Source organism: Cervus elaphus, chromosome 32, assembly GCF_910594005.1.
Source record: "Cervus elaphus chromosome 32, mCerEla1.1, whole genome shotgun sequence".
Classification (NCBI taxonomy): domain Eukaryota; kingdom Metazoa; phylum Chordata; class Mammalia; order Artiodactyla; family Cervidae; genus Cervus; species Cervus elaphus.
Window position 1 is genome coordinate 12,064,827 of NC_057846.1, and position 17,408 is coordinate 12,082,234.

A 17,408-nucleotide genomic window follows, 5' to 3' on the forward strand; every position below is an offset into this window, starting at 1 on the left:
TCTAGATGTTCAAGCTGGATCTAGAAAAGGCAGAGGAACCAGAGATCAAATTGCCAACTTTCCCTGGATCATAGAAAAAGCAAAAGAGTTCCAGAAAAACATCTACTTTTGCTTTATTGACTATGCCAAAGCCTTTGACTGCATGGATCACAAGAAACTCTGGAAAATTCTTAGAGATGGGAATACCAGCTCACCTGACATGCCTCCGGAGAAATCTGCATGCAGGTCAATAAGCAAGAGTTAGAACTGGACATGGAACAACAGACTGGTTCCAAATAGGAAAAGGAGTACGTCAAGGCTATATATTGTCACCCTGCTTATTTAACTTAGATACAGAGTACATCATGAGAAACACTGGGCTGGAAGAAGCACAAGCTGAATCAAGATTGCCAGGAGAAATATCAGTAACCTCAGATATGCAGATGATACCACCCTTATGGCAGAAAGTGAAGAGGAACTAAAAAGCCTCTTGATGAAAGTGAAAGAGAAGAGTGAAAAAGTTGGCTTAAAGCTCAACATTCAGGAAACTAAGATCATGGCATCTGGTCCCATCACTTCATGGCAAATAGATGGGGAAACAATGGAAACAGTAACATACTTTATTTTGGGGGGCTCCAAAATCACTGCAGATGGTGATGGCAGCCAAGAAATTAAAAGATGCTTTCTCCTTGGAAGAAAAGCTATGACCAACCTAGATAGCATATTAAAAAGCAGAGACATTACTTTGTCAACCATGGTCCATCTATTCAAAATTATGGTTTTTCTAGTAGTCATGTATGGATGTGAGAGTTGGACTATAAAGAAAGTTGAGCACCGAAGAGTTGATGTTTTTGCATTGTGGTGTTGGAGAAGACTCTTGAGAGTCCCGTGGACTGCAAGGAGATCCAACCAGTCCATCCTAAAGGAAATCAAGCCTGAATATTCATTGGAAGGACTGATGCTGAAGCTGGAACTTCAATACTTTGGCCACCTGATGCGAAGGACTGACTCATTTGTAAAGATCCTGATGCTGGGAAAGATTTAAGGTGGGAGGAGAAGGGGATGACAGAGGATGAGATTGTTGGATGGCATCACTGACTCGACAGACATGAATTAAGGGTAAGCTCCGGGAATTGGTGATGGACAGGGAAGCCTGGTGTGCTGCAGTCCATGGGGTCGCAACGAGTCAGACAGGACTGAGTGACTGGACTGAACTGAACTGAACTGAACTCATCAGTGATGATCTGAAACTTCCAGTTTTTGGTGACTATAAAGTGAAGTAAGAACTCAGGACCCCAGAAGGCTATCTGAGTGCATAATCCTTTTATTCTTCAAAAAGTTCTTCCCCACAAGTTTTTTTGTAGTTATCTTCCCTTCAGCTAATTTGGTAGAAATTTTCATTTTTAGCTAGTTTTCTACAGACAGGATTACTCCCTTCTTAAAAACTCATATAGCATTGGTTTATTTGAGATTTTATTAAATTACATAATTATGATGACAAATAAACTGACAGAAATAGGTTTGACACAAATACGCAACCAGATTCTGTATGCACACACATCACACCTGCTGGGGAACCCAACCTTGCAAAGTACTAGGAGGAACTCCCTAGTGATGACAGCTAGCCAGCCAGGTGCCTCCAGCAGGAATCATTAAAAGAGCCAGTTAATCCTGCAAGTTCAGTGTCTTTTGTAGAAACACACACACAGTTCTACTCTATATATGTCCATTCTGAATCATTTATCACTTCACATAAACTTGAAGTCAGGCAGTTAGCTATTATGTAAGAAAACAAGAAAGGATGGCTCTAAAAGCACAAAAGAAGATAAAATCTTCAAATTTACAAGACTGAACCAAGAGAGACACATGGAAGATGCTCCAGACTTCACTTCACTAGAGAAAAGTCAGGCACAATCTTCTCCCTGTGATGCCAGGAACAAGAACAAGGTTGCACCCCAGAACAAAGACCAGGTGCCCCAAGATCCTCCAACATCGATTCCACCAAGTCCAGGGCCCCTTCCCTGGCAGGGCTGGTAAAGAACATTTATTCTGCCATTAAAACAAAAACTTAAATTGGAAATCTCTCTGGGAAATATGTGACATATTTGAACCCATGTTCAAATCCCCCTGCTGTGAACACAGGTGCTCCGAGGTTTGGGGGTGGGTGAGTTCAGCACAGAGTGGGTGGGGGAGGGGGAAGGTCTCTTGAGGAAGGTGATGCCTACAGCCCAACTAGGAATGTTCCCTCCCACACTTAGTGAGGGAGAGAATGTGGGGTCACCACTGAAGACAGGAAGGGGAAGGGAAAAGCCAGAGTGCACTCAGTCTAAAACATCCCCCGAAACGGCCAAGGGTCAGGAGGCTTCAGGCACGAAGGTCCAGCAGTGCTTTCTCAGAAAACCTTTCTAAGCAGTAGCTTTCACTTTACACGTGGTCTGTGCTCTTCCTTATTTTTTTTCCCTCTCTGAGGATGACTTATCTGACACAGTGATTCAGATCTCCATCAGTAAAATGAAGTCTTCGTTGGAGAAAAATCTGCACTGGAAGTGTTTACTAGGCAACAATGGAAGCTTCAATCTTCTAATCTCCAAAACAATCTTACACGTTCAAGTAGGAATAGAGGGTGGGGAGTTTGGGTTGCTCCAAGGAGCCTTTTTTCTCTTTCTTCATTGTTGACATAGTTATTTTTCTGTAAGAATGACTTTAAGCATTGGAGACCCACTTTAACAGCCAGTCGGTAATGTTTAAGGGGTGAGTATATGTTGGAGAAGACTCTTGAGAGTCTCTTGGGCAGCAAGGAGATTAAACTAGTCCATCCTAAAGGAAATCAGTCCTGAATATTCCTGAATATTCATTGGAAGGGCTGATATTGAAGCTGAAACTCCAAAACCTGATGCGAAGAACTGACACACCTGCGAAGAACTGACACATTGGAAAAGACCCTGATGCTGGGAAAGATCGAAGGCAGGAGGAGAAGAGGGCAGTAGAGGACAAGATGGTTGGATGGCATCACCAACTCGATGGACATTAGTTTGAGCAAGCTCTGGGAGTTAGTGATGGACAGGGAGGCCTGACGAGCTGCAGTCCATGGGGTCACAAAGAGTCGGACACGACTGAGTGGCTGAACTGACTGACTGATACACCCTAATCTCGTCTTCCTGGTTGGCGCTGGTGGTGAAGAATCCACCTGCCAACGCAGGAGACGCAAGTTCAATCCAGGGATTGGGAGGCAAGATCCCTGGAGAAGGGAATGGCAACCCACTCCAGTATTCTTGCCTGGGAAATCTCATGGACAGAGGAGCCTGGAGGGTTACAGTTCATGGGGTGGGGTGGCAGAGTCAGGCATGACTGAGCATGTGCACACACACACATGACCTAGTTGTAGCCAGTAAGGCATGGGGAAGGTGTGTGGGGCATTTCTGGGGAAGACAGTGCCCCGCTCTCTCTCTTAATGCATTTGGGCCTTGCCCAGGAGGCTAGGAGATTGACTGAGCTATTATAATAACACTGGACCCCTATCTTCAAACTTCCTGACATTGACAGAAACAAAACGCTGTGGTTTCAGCCATTTCCACTCAAATATTCCACTACTTTCAGCAGGACACTCCTAACTCTGAGAGCATAAAAATAAAGAAGAAATAGGCCATTAACACAGACATCGAAAATATAGTATTCAGAAGACAGCCTAGACAGGCCTATGAACGGGAGCACAAAAACCATATAGGGACCTTGTGCACTTTACTCCCAAGAACATATTTACAACCATCTTAACATTTAGAGTCAATCTTAAAATGGCACAATACAAGGGAATGTATAAATGTGAGCAGCACCTTAATGAGGGCCTGGAGTGAGGAATAGAAAGTGGTAATTAGGAGGAAGGATCGAAAAATATAAAACACGAATGTAATCAATGACTCTGTCCTAGATGTGGAACAATAAGCACTACCTTGTTCTCAAAGGTCACACCTGGGAGTGTGGAGATGAACTAACATTGAAGGGGATGCATATATATTCATATATATATATATACATACATACATACATATATATATATACACACTGTTGAAAAACACTTCAGAAAATAATATATCTTTGCTTTTCTGCAATTAAAATTTACAGTGTAAAACACTTTCTCTGACAATTTAAAATAAACTTTAAAAACTAAATCTGGTGAACACTGGATAAAGGTGTTATTTTTTAGATTTCCTTTTTCCAGGTCTTAAGAGTTTCTAGCCTTGAGGTCAATGTGACATATTTGTTTCAAGCAAACACTGCCGAGAATTTGAGCTGCATGCTTTCGCTGACAATAGCAGAAATTTTGTGGCGCATGGTGTTAGGTGATATGGTTATTTTTCTTGCCTCAGAAAGAAATTTTCTGTGTGTATGAGCCTGCTTATTCTGTGATCTTTTGTGGTGATAAAGAATTTGACCCAAATAGATGTAACAAATAAGATAAAGGTGAGTTGCTATCACACTATTGTTTAAAAACTTTATGCCATGTTTAGTTTAAAACGAGGCCAACATGACATTAACTATTATGATTTTAAAAAGAGCAACATGTCTTCTGCTAATATTTTACGTAATGAAACAGATTCTTTTTATATGCATGATGTAAATCTATATGATTTTAAAGTAATGCTGGATTTGGTAAAGGGTCATGAAAGTACCGTGAGGCATATTCCAAACATATATGTAAATATAATATGGGATATAGTGAAATATCACTTGAATTAGCTTTGTCAGTGTCTTATTTTAATCTTAGTGCCTTTATTGTATTTTTGAATGAGGAGATAATAGGTAATAAAAAAAAAGATGTGTCTGTAAAATGTGTACTGGGATATCACTGCTCAAATTCAGAAGCATTTGTGCTTCACCATGAATAATGGTTTGATGAAGAGGAATGAATTCACATTTGAATGTATTGAAAATCAGTCTTCAGAAGCAGTCTCTTCATCACCCCCAAGAAGGCTGGTGGAAAAGATGTCTCGGTTTGTATAAAGTTCAAATCCACAACCCAAATGCAGGACAAGGCATTTTCAGCTATAAAATCAGAGTCTAGAAGACACATCCTTACTGAAGGCTGAGCTGTTGCTGGCCTGGGGCTGGTGCCTCAGCGACTATGGCGCACAATATCCATCTCCTTGAAGGCTGTGATCTACTGGAGAGAGGTGGGTGACACACACATAAACAAGCCAAAGTTGAATTTGCCAGATCCTGGTAAGGGCTATGGAAAAAAAAAAAAAATACTGGGTACAGAGGACAAGATATTTGCAGGGTAGGCCTGCTTGTTTTGTAGATGGTAGTGGAATTCCTAACGAAGGCTGGGCCTAATTCATGCTGATGGCTAAGTTAAACCCTTGTCTTGCAGAGGCCTGCAGGGGGCCCAGAGGTAAAGAACCTGCCTATGATGCAGGAGACACAACAGCAGACGTAGGATCAATCCCTGAATGGGGAAGATCTCCTGGAGGAGGAAACAGCAAGCCACTCCAGTAATCTTGCCTGGAGAATTCCATGGACAGAGGAGCCTGGAGGGTCCAGGGGGTCGCAAAGTCAGACACGATTTAGTGAGTGAGCACACCAAGTGTGTTCAGGAAGACTCGCTCACCAGGCTGTCAGACTGGCCATTAAGATGCTACCATTGGCCTGAGTTCAGCAGGCTGACACGCCTCTTTGGGTGAAGGTACTCAGGGGGCTGGAGCCAGACAGGTGTCAACCCAGAGGTCATGTCAGAGGTCTTCCCTCCTGGGCCTACCTGCCGTCAATGGAAACCACTCAGAATAGAGAAGCAGCATGTTCTGAATCTGGAGTCACCGTCCTCGTGTGAGTGCTCAGTCGGTCAGTCGTGTCCAACTCTTTGCGACCCCATGGACTGTAGCCCACCAGGCTCTTCTGTCCAGAGGATTCTCCAGGAAAGAATACTTGAGTCAATTGCCACGTCGTCCTCCAGGCGATCTTCCCAACCCAGGGATTAAACCCGCATCCCTTATATCTCTTGCATTGGCAGGTGGGTTCTTTACCACTAGCATCACCTGGGAAGCCCTCCTCAAACTGGCTCGAAGTATGATTACTTTTAGAGCAAGTGTTCAAAGGTTTAAGTTTTCTGCTTCTTCCTTTTCTTCTCATGTTTTCATCTGTTTGGAATATAGTGTTGATTTTTTGTTTGTTTTATAGCTTTATTCTTATGTAAAAATACTGAAATCTGCATCATATGAATCCATATAAAGTAAATACATAAATCTTCCAAATAAAGCAAAAGACATAATTAATAAAATAAGTATAAGTGTGCCACAGGCTAGAATAAAACCATTTGACATTTGTGTACTGAGGGGAAAAATTTGCCTTCAGGCTTTTACAAAAATTTCTGGAGATGTGATTTTATAAGAACAGACAATTCTAACCCTAGTGTTTGACCACCGAAAAGTAAACATAATTCCTAAAGGTAGCTCCTGCTTCAGGCAAATTAGTTCTATCATGCCTTAGGATACTAGCCAACAAAAGAAGGGAAAACAGTTTTAAGTAGGTCAGATAATCATAGCAACCCAGTTTCTGGGGTTGCACAGTTGTTGTGTGTGTGTGTCTGCTTTCCTGTTACAAACCTCATCTTTCCATTCCCATGTGTTCTGGGGTTAAGATGACCCTTTCTTGCAGTAATGTGCCCTGCAGTCAGTCACCTGAACGTGAAATGGTTTCCAAACTGATTGAGCCGCTGGCCGATGATAATGCCAGCAACTACACTGTGGTCCTGTTCTCTTTCGTGGACTTGTCTTCCACACTCACTCAAAGTGCATTAAAATCAATTGTAAATGGCAAAATCATTCACATCCAGGAAAGGTCTTCACAACACTAAACATTTGTATGACTAACAATTTTTTAAAAGAATTAACATATTTGAGACTATTTAGGTCACTATTTAAAGACTTCACTTGTGATAACCATTTTTTTTTAAATAAACAACGAGTGAGGTCCTTCTGGAAACTGGACATTCCCTTCAATAGTAATCTGGAAAGCAGGCATATTAACTGGCATCTTATAGGCTCAGAATTTTAATGCCAAGTCCTTTTAAAATGGATGCAACTTAAACCCACTTGCAAGCAAAAAAAAAAAAGTTTGGAACATCAAGAAGTACTTTCTTCCAGTGAAGAGACTAAAAGAACAATGAAGAGTGAGAAAGAGTTCATCTAATTTTATAAGCCTGGTTCACTCTTATCTAATACTTATCTAATATGCTGAAAAGCCTATTGGATATAAAATAGCAGACATTTTTAGAAGGTAAGTTCTGTGAATGCTTCGTAAAAATTATCCATTCATTTAAATTATTTACTGATCACTTAGTAAGGACAGAAATATCTTTAAACACTAAAAAGACTGGGTTCAAATCATAGATTTGGGGAACTTCCAAACACAGGAAGGGCTTCCCTGGTAGCTCAGCTGGTAAAGAATCCGCCTGAAATGCAGGAGACCCCGGTTTGATTCCTGGGTCAGGAAGATCCCCTGGAAAAGGGATAGGCTACCCACTCCAGTATTCTTGGGCTTCCCTTGTGGCTCAGCTGGTAAAGAATCTGCCTGCAATGTGGAAGACCTGGGTTCGATCCCTGGGTTCGATCCCTGGGTTGGGAAGATGCCCTGGAGAGGGGAACAGCTACCCACTCCAGTGTTCTGGCCTGGAGAATTCCATGGACTGTATAGTCCATGGGGTTGCAAAGAGTCGGACACAACTGAGGGACTTTCACAGTACAGTACAAACACAGGAAGGGAGTTTCAGGTGGCTGATGCCCCTATAAGCATTCTAGTGGGTCACCCACCTGAACCATCTCAACCCCTAATGTAGCTGCTTGGTGATTTAAAACCCAAATTGAGGCCCTACCCTGCCTCAGGTACAGGACACGTGCTGAGGCTATGAAGCTAGACAAAGCCAGGAGCACTGAAGATGAATCAAAGAAACTTTCATAGGTTGTTTCTCAGGAATTGCTGCAAAGGCTCTTGATGAGACAAGAAGGACACTAACAAACATCAATAGGAATAGGTCACCTGGGGATGGTAAAATGTAGAAAGACAGTGGTACAAACTATAAAGAAAATTTCCTTTATAATCACAGGGAATTTTCCTTCTTTATTTCCCCCTTCCTCCCTTCTTCCCCTCCTTCCATCCTCTCTTCTTTCTTTCTCTTTCTCATTTTTTGATTAGGGGTAAATATACACATTATACATTGTATAAAGAAAAAATTTGGATTAGGAACAAGAATAATGACTTTCCCACCTAGAAATACCCAGACCCAAACTAACACAGAGCTAGCCCAAAGGCAAGTCATAGTGATATTATAACAACAATGACCTTATTGTTATTAAAAGAAAGTGAAAGTGAAGCCGATCAGTCCTGTACAACTCTTTGTGACCCCATGGACTGTAGCCTATCAGGCTCCTCTGTCCATGGGATTTTCCAGGCAAGGATACAGGAGTGGGTTGCCATTTCCTTCTCCAGAGGGTCTTCCTGACCCAGGGATTGAGCCTGGGTCTCCTGCATTGCAGGCAGAAGCTTTACCATCTGAGCCACCAAGGTCCTACGCAAATAAAAGAGGTGTTCAAAACCCTCAGTAGGTTATTTCTCTCACAATAAAACACCAAAACCAATTTGCATGTAAACTTAGTTTGAAGATGATGTTTATTTCATTAAAATCAAATGGTCAACGTGTGAAATATTTGAGTGGAAAGAACTTCTGTCTTACTGATGATTGCATTTCAGTGTATGAAAGACTGATCTCATACATAGACTTACAACCATAACTACTCTACATAATTTTCCTTAGTGGGAATTATTCTAAAAATTTTTTTGCATCATTTTGATCTTAAAGTGAATTTCAGTCATGTTGAAATGAATATGCATTCATAATAGTTTTTTTAATTAAGTTTTTTCAATAAATTCATTTTAATTCATGCCTGCAATTTAAGGATTTCCTATTAATCTTGAAGGAATTGTTTTATGTGCCATTTGTTTTGCTCTTTGTATTAACAATGCCATTCTAGACTTATGAAGTAATGTATATTAAATGTATACACTTCATATGGTGAAAAGTGTTAGTCACCCAGTCGTGTCCAGCTCTTTGTGGCCCCATGGACAGAGTAGCCTGGTGGGCTACAGGCAAGAATACTAAAGTGGGTTGCCATTTCCTTCTCCAGGGGATCTTCCCAACCCAGGGATCAAACTCAGGTCTCCTGCATTGCAGGCAGATTCTTTACCATCTGAGCCACCAGGGAAGCCCTCTCATATGGTAGATAATCTAATATAAATAGCATATTCTCTTAATTTTAGGTCTTTAGAACATTGTCATTAAACTGAACATGGAGTGGTAACATCTACTTTAAATGAGTCTAATTTCCTAAATGCTAACATAAGTATTCAGGAACAATTTATATAAATAGCACACAAATTCTTGAAATAACATGCAAGTTGTTCCAGTTCTAGGAACTCAGTGCTAAATATTCATAGCAACTGATTTCTGTGGCATAGCAGGGAGGTTCAGAGAAGTAAAATGATTTCTATTTTCTCCTATAGCTGTTTGAGAAGTGAGAAGTGGATAATGAAGACTATTACAGAGAGGGCCTTTTTTGTTTATTTCTTGTGGAGATGCTATGACAAAAATAATATAAAATTGGGCTCTAGTCTAGTACATTACTCTGACTTTTTTTTTTTTTTAATTTGGGACAAAGGTCACTTGCCCCATGGTTATCTGGAACTCCATGTAGCTTTTAAATCTTTGAAACACAGTTAGTAGGTTTTCTCTTTACCAACCACTCCTGGGTAACCCTATTTTTCCTTCTTTGAAATGAGGAATAAACCATGAATCAATCCCTTTGGATCTCCCACTGTAGGAGAAAGGCAATGCTCACATGATTAAACAGATAACAGGAAAACAGTGCTGTTTTTATTAACAGCATGGGCTTTTCAAACAAGCGCAAATCAATTACAAATTCTATTACATTAATTCCCTTAACACTCTCATAAAAAATATCAGTAAATATCTGAGTTACCAATACACAATAGAAGTAGGGAGAAAAATCATACAGCATAAAATAACATTCCCAAATGGACTATAAAATGTTAACTTCTTTAGAGAAAAAATGTCATATGAATCTAAAATATGAAAATAAAATTTCCAAGTCAGAGACTGTCTTGATTGTGTAATCTAAAAGAACAGTCATAATTTCAAACTTGTAAGAGCAAAACCAAGTCACACGGTGTTCATTTTGAACAATACACTAATAATCAAGTTTTATTCAGGACTGACTGTATGCTCATCAATGTGCCCCTGGAAATAAGATATATTATCAACATATCTACCTGACATTTTACAGCTTATCTGTAACTACCTTCATCTGTATTCTTTGATTTAATAACATAAGACGAGTCTAAGGTAGTGGTTAGGAGTTTGGGCTCTGGAGTCGGAATATTTAAGATCAAATCCTCCTTGGATATGTATGAGCCATGGGGTGTTGTATACACTGCTTCACCTCTGAGTTTGTCTGTTACCTCATCTGTAGGAGAGCAGGGTTCTAACGTCAACTTCATGGGATTATTAAGAAGATTAAATGTACTAGCAATCCATATGGTGCCTGACAGCCCACAAGCACTCTGTGAATCTGGACTCTTGTGGTGGTTGTTCCTTTGTTAAGACTCCAGGAGAGACTTTTTGTACACTAGGCTGTCTGCAAGGTGAAGCTCAGCCATTCAGTCTGTGATCAGCCAAGTCTGACTTTATTAAGAGACCCTGAAGCAGAAGTTTTCTGTAAGCAGTTATAAGACACATGGCTAAGACTCCACAGAAAGGATGGGATTCAGCCATGCCTTTGATGCCACTGAGATAAAGCTTTGTTCAAATTTCACTGATGCTGATTGTAAATCTCCAGCCATCGGATGGGTCAGGGAATCAAAGTTTATATCTCAAAATTAAAATACCTTTATACAAAGAAGGGTTTCCCCTCCAGTTCCACGTTAATCACTTGAATCAATTCTCTTCCAAAACTGTGATAGTGTGTACAAAATGGACACTGGTCAGGAAGTACAGACGGCTTAGTGTTCCTTAGGGTATGATTTGTAAAATATCTTACTGGGGTCATGTTGATGGTGGGTCAACAGCACTGAGTTTTTTTCCACATGAGGAAAAATCAATTAAGGTAAGAAATCTGACTTTTACCTGCCTTGTATTATTTTATCTGTCACTACACCAGTTCAGTGAAAATAGAAAAATCAGGAGCATTTTCTCTCTTATCTTTACATGAGGAATGGTTGGACCTTCATCTCACCACAGTATTGAATATGGATTTCTAACTAAGATACCCAGATTCACAAGGAAAATAGGGAGCCCATTCTAGCACCATTAGAACTATCCACAAAGCTTATGGAAACAGTCAGGGTGAAAGTAGGCAAGAGCTTGTCATAAAGGCAACACAACACACACTCTGAAGACTAAATTTCCATGACTAAAAGTCCACAAAAATATTACATTTAACTTAAATGGGAAGGAAATCCAAAATAGAGGGAGTATATGTATACGAATAGCTATAGAGTAGAAACTAACACAACTATATACACAACTTTATACAAACTTACAAATGAACAACACTATATCTGTAAAGCAAATATAGGGAGTGAATGTTGTTCAGTTGTGTCCAACTCTTTATGACCCCATGGGCTGTAGCCCGCCAGGCTTCTCTGTCCATGGGATTCTCCAGCCAAAAATACTGGAGTGGGTTGTCATTCCCTTCTCCAGGGGATCTTCCCAACCCAGGGATCAAACCCAGGTCTTCTGCATCACAGGCAGATTCTTTACAATCTGAGCCACCAGTGATAGCAACTATACTCCAATACAAACTTTAAAAAAAGGATTAAAAAATAAAATGCTATATTTAACCAGGATTTTATTTTGTCTATCTATGCATCAAAGAATTCAGTCTTCTTTTTTTTTTCCTAAGATATCTTTTCTATTTGTGTTTGATTATTTGGGATATTAACATACACGAACACATGCAGATATATATACACACACACTACCCCCCCCCCCCACATACCTATACACATACATATAAGGCTGTGCTTAGTCACTCAGTCATATCCAACTCTTTGTGGCCCCATGGACTGCAGCCTGCCAGGCCCCTCTGTCCATGGGATTCTCCAGGCAAGAGTGGGTTGCCATGCCCTCCCCTAGGGGATCTTCCCAATTCAGGGATCAACCCAGATCTTCTGCATTGCAGGCGGATTCTTTACTGACTGAGCCACCAGGGAAGCCCCCCCCCACCCCCACATATGTGTGTGTATAAAGTTACCCATCTGACATTTTTAAATCACTTCCAAGGAACATATATAATCTAAGGGGTTAACAGCACTTAGAAAAAGAATTTTCTACTTGGTTTGAAATTTAACATCCTGAATACTAACAATTGTACTTAAAATTACTGTGACAATATTAGCTTGTGTGTATCCTTTACTTACGTATTGTTTTGACCAAATAAGATATAATTTGTTAGGGAAATAATCAGTATCTTGGTTGTTTGTTACCAAACTTCATTTTAATCAAATAATTGACTCTACAGGGTTCTAAATAACCCCTGGGGGAAATATTGTAAAAAATCACTTGAATGGAATAAACACAAAGTCTCAGGGTGTGTGGAAACAAGGCTATAGATCTTATCTAAAATGAATTAAAGTAAGCACTGAGGTACAACGAGGTATTTATCAAAGGAAGCAGCTTGATACCTGAAATGTCCCTTAGAGCAACCCTAGAAATGCTGTGAAAGTCAGGCAGAGACTCAGCTTCTCCCTAATCTATGAATTCAGTGCTAGGATTCTGAGGGTTTGCTTTTCACCTTTGTTTTACTCAACATACTGGAAAGAGCTCCTGTTTCTACACCTTACTCTCCTTTCTCTAGCATCATTCTCTTCAGTCCTCTCTCTCAACCTCATAAGAACAGATTGAAGAATATGCCTCAAAAACCATTAAATTATGTCAATGAAATATCAATATAAAAGTGTATATTGGTGCTGCTTTAGTAACGCAGACATTGAAATTCAAATGACAGAGAAGGTTAGCATGGACCCTAAAAAAGGATGATGTTCAAATTCATGAGGTGTTTCATATTTATGTCAAATATTTGTGGTTGTTTAGTCTCTAAGTCAAGTCTGAATCTTTGTGACCCCATGGACTGCAGCACGCCAGGCTTCCCTGTCCTTCACTATCTCCAGAGTTTGCTCAAACTCACGTCCATAGAGTCAGTGTTGCCTTCTAACCATCTCATCCTCTGTCACCCCCTTCTTCTCCTCCTCTCAATCTTTGCCAGGTTCAAGGTCTTTTCCAATGGGTTGGTTCTTCACATCAAGTGGGCAAATCCTTGGAACTTGCTTCAGTATCAGCCTTTAAACGAATATTCAGGGCTGATTTCCTTTAGGATTGACTGGCTTGATCTCCTTGCTGTCCAAGGGACTCTCAACAGTATTCTCCAGTATCACAATTCAAAAGCATCAATTCTTCAGCTCTCAGTCATTTTTATGGTCCAACTCTCACATCTATACATGACAGTTTGGAAAAACAGCTTTGATTATATGGACCTTTGTTGGCAAATTTAGGTCTCTGCTTTTTAATATGCTGTCAGGTTTGTCACAGCTTTCCTTCCACAGAGTAAATGTCTTTTAATTTCATGGCTGCAATCATCATCTGCAGTGATTTTGGAGTCCAAGAAAACAGTCTGTCACTGTTTTCACTTTTTCCCCATTTTTGCCATGAAGTGATGGGACAGAATGCCATGATCTTAGTCTTTTGAATGTTGAGTTTTAAATGAGCTTTTCACTCTCTCCTTTCACCTTCATCAAGAGGTTCTTTAGTTCCTCTTCACTTTCTGCCATTAGTGTGGTATCATCTGCATATCTGAGGTTGTTAATCTTTCTCCTGGCAATCCTGATTCCACCTTGTGATTCATCCAGCCCAGGATTTCACATGATGTACACTGCATAGAGGTAAATAAGCAGAGTGACAATGTACAGCCTTAACATACTCTTTTCCCAATTTCGAACAGTCCATTGTTCCACATAAGTTTTAACTGTTGCTTCTTGACATGCACACAGGTTTCTCAGGAGACAGGTAAGGTGGTCTGGTATTCCCATCTCTTTAAGAATTTTCAACAGTTTGTTGTGATCCACACAATCAAAGCCTTTAGCATAGTCTCAATTAAGCACAAGCAAATGCTTTTCTGGAATTCTCTTGCTTTTTCAATGATCCAATGGATGTTGACAATTTGATTTCTGGTCCCCATTTCTATTCTAAATCCAGCTTGTACATCTTCAGGTCCTTTGTTCACATACTTTTGAAACCTAGCTTGAAGGATTTTGAGCATTACATAACTAGCATGTGAAATGAGCACAAATGTACAATAGTTTGAACATTCTTTGCCATTGCCCTTCTTTGGGATTGGAATGAAAACTGATCTTTTCTAGTCCTGTGGCCACTGCTCAAATTTCCCAACTTGCTGGTATATTGAGTCCAGCAATTTAACAGCATTATCTTTTAGGATTTGAAATAGTTCAGCTGGAATTTCATCACCTCCCCTAGCTTTGTTCCTGGTAATGCTTCCTAAGGCTCACTTGACTTCACATTCCGGGATGTCTGACTCTAGGTAAGTGACCACACCCTCGTGGTTTTCAGGATCATTAAGACTTTTTTGTATAGCTCTTCTGTGTAGTCTTGCTACCTCTTCTTAACCTCTTCTGCTTCTGCCAGGTCCTTGCTGTTCCTGTCCTTTATTGTGCCCTCTTGCATAAAATGTTCCCTTGGTGTCTCCAATATTCTTGAAGAGATCTCTAGAGATTCCCATTCTGTTTTCTTCTGTTTCTTGGCATTGTTCACTTAAAAAGGTGCTCTTATCTCTCCTTGCTATTCCCTGGAACTCTGTATTCAGATGGGTGTATCTTTCCCTTTCTCCTTTGCCTTTTGCTTCTCTTCTTTTCTCAGCTATTTGTAAGGCCTCCTCAGACAACTGCTTTGCCTTCTTGCATTTCTTTTTCTTTGGGATGATTTTGGTCACCACCTCTTTATGTTATGGACCTCCATCCGTAGTTCTTCAGATCTCTATCTACCAGATCTAAACCCTTGAATTTTTTCATCATCTCCACTGAATAATCATAAGGGATTTGATTTAGGTCATATCTGAATGGTTACTGGTTTTCCCTACTTTCTTCTATTTAAACCTGAATTTTGCAATAAGGAGCTCATGATCTGAACCAGGTCAGCTCCACGTGTTGCTTTTGCTGGAGTGTATAGAGCTTCTCCATATTCAGCTGTAAAGAATATAATCTATCTGACTTCAGTATTGACCATCTGCTGATGTCCATGTATAAAGTCACCTCTTGTGTTGTTAGAAAAGTGTGTTTGCTTGACAAAACTCTGCTAGCCTTTCCCCTGCTTCATTTTGTACTCCAAGGCCAAATTTGCCTGCTACTCTAGGTCTCTTGAATTCCTACTTTTCCACTCCTATCTTGTATGATAAAAACAGCATCTTTTTGTAGTGTTAGTTCTAGAGGGTCTTGCAGGTCTTCATAGACCTGGTCCACTTCACCTTCTTTGGCACTGGTGGTTGGGGTACAGATGGGGGTAAAGTCTAGCATAGGACTTTACTTTCACCACCAGATGCATCCAGAGCTGAGTGTGGTTTCTGCTTTGGCTCAGGCTCTCCATTCTTTCTGGAGCTATTCCTCTGCTCTTCCCTAGTAGCATATTGGACACCTACTGACCTGGGGGGCTCATCTTCCAGCGTCATATCCTTTTTGCCTTTTCATATTGTTCATGGAATTCTCAAGGTAAGAATATTGGAGTGGTTTCCCATTTACTTCTCCAGTGGTCCATGTTTTGTCAGAACTCTCCATCATGACCCATCCATCTTTGGTGGCCCAGCATGGTAGGGTTCATAGCTTTATTGAATTACATAAGACCATGTGATCATTTTGGTTAGCTTTCTGATTATGGTTTTTATTCTAGAGCCTATGGAATTCTACTTCTTGTTTTTTCTGTCTTCCCACTGGTGGAGGGGGATGAGGCTTGTGTAGACTTCCTGATAGGAGGGACTGCCTGTGCGGAAAGTTGGATCTTGCTCTGCTGTCAGGGCCCTGCTCAATAAATCTTCAATGCAATTGTCTGCTGATGGGTGGGGTTGTGCTCCTTCCCTGTTGTTTGGACTGAGGCAATCCAGTCCGGAGTCTACAGGCTCTATGGCAGCGCTAATGGCGACCTGCAAGAGGGCTTGTGCCAACACACACCTCCCAGGACGGCTGCTGCTGTCCCTGTAGCAGGCCGCTGCCAGCCCACACCTCCACAGGAAACCCTCAGACACTGACAAGCAGCTCTAGCTCAGTCTCTGTGGGGTCACTGCTCCTTTCCTGTGGGTCCTGGTACACACACGGTTTTGTCTGTGCCCTCCAAGAGTCTCTGTTTCCCCAGTCCTGTAGAAGTTCTGTAATCAAATCTCACTGTCCCTGAAATTAAGATTCCCTGGAAATTCCCAGTTCCTTTGCCAGATCCCTAGGTTGGAAAGTCTGATATGGTGCCTAGACTGTTAACAAATATATTCAGCAAAAATATAAATAAATAAGGTGCATGTTCGACAGATTATCTACCTGTTGAGAAAATGAGTGAATGTCCAGGTGAATAAAGTTAGTTGAAATGCCAAGCCTCAGTTTCCTCCAGGGCAAATGGAAACAACAATGGCATCCTCCCTACATACCTGACAAGTTTTCCACGATGCCAAGCAGCTGTAGGCACAACAACATTTCATAAAATCTCAGGTGTGATATAGTTATTCCGTGAAGATTACAAGGATCATCACTGACAGTAATAATCAGCTTCTAAAACTCTCCTAGGATTTTTATTTCATCAGAATGAATAGTTCAAATTCTTCCAAAAATTTAGTTTTATGAGTCTTTCTTTATATCTAGTATTTTCTCAAAACATAGCAAGGTTCTGAATCTTCTAAAAGGAAAAACTGATGCAATTACATATTTTCCTGAAATTGTATCAGGTACTTTATTTAGGAGAAATGTGTTTCAATCAGGCCGGGGCCAGGTAAAGTGCTGAAGGCCATAAAAGGAGTGCAGGCTCCCTGCTGTCCTTCTTCGTGCATTCCTTTCTAGTTTATCCTCATTTCTTAGAGAGCCATGCTTGTCAGGAAAATAACCTGCTCATAAATGAACTGGAATCAATGCAAGGTTGGCAGTAAGTGTTATTACTATTACTATTATTTTCTTTTGCATTTCTACCTAAAAGACGGCACTGGGGAAGAGAATAGCTTTACACAGATTTTAAGCCATAGTTTCCACACAGTAAGAGCCGTAGAGAAGAGATCATCTGCTGTGTCAACCTCTGTCCAAACACCAGCACACACACAGCTTTGTGTACT

At 40.6% G+C, this 17,408-nt stretch overlaps 1 protein-coding gene and 1 non-coding gene across 2 annotated transcripts in view; one reads left to right on the top strand and one right to left on the bottom strand.

The window, feature by feature from the left end:
• Positions 1–17,408, bottom strand: part of CSMD1 (CUB and Sushi multiple domains 1) — a 2,014,689-nt gene that overhangs the window by 621,429 nt on the left and 1,375,852 nt on the right. The window lies entirely within an intron of this gene.
• LOC122688158 lies at positions 13,009–13,112 on the top strand. The gene has a single exon (XR_006339375.1). It is a non-coding gene; the product is annotated as a U6 spliceosomal RNA (small nuclear RNA).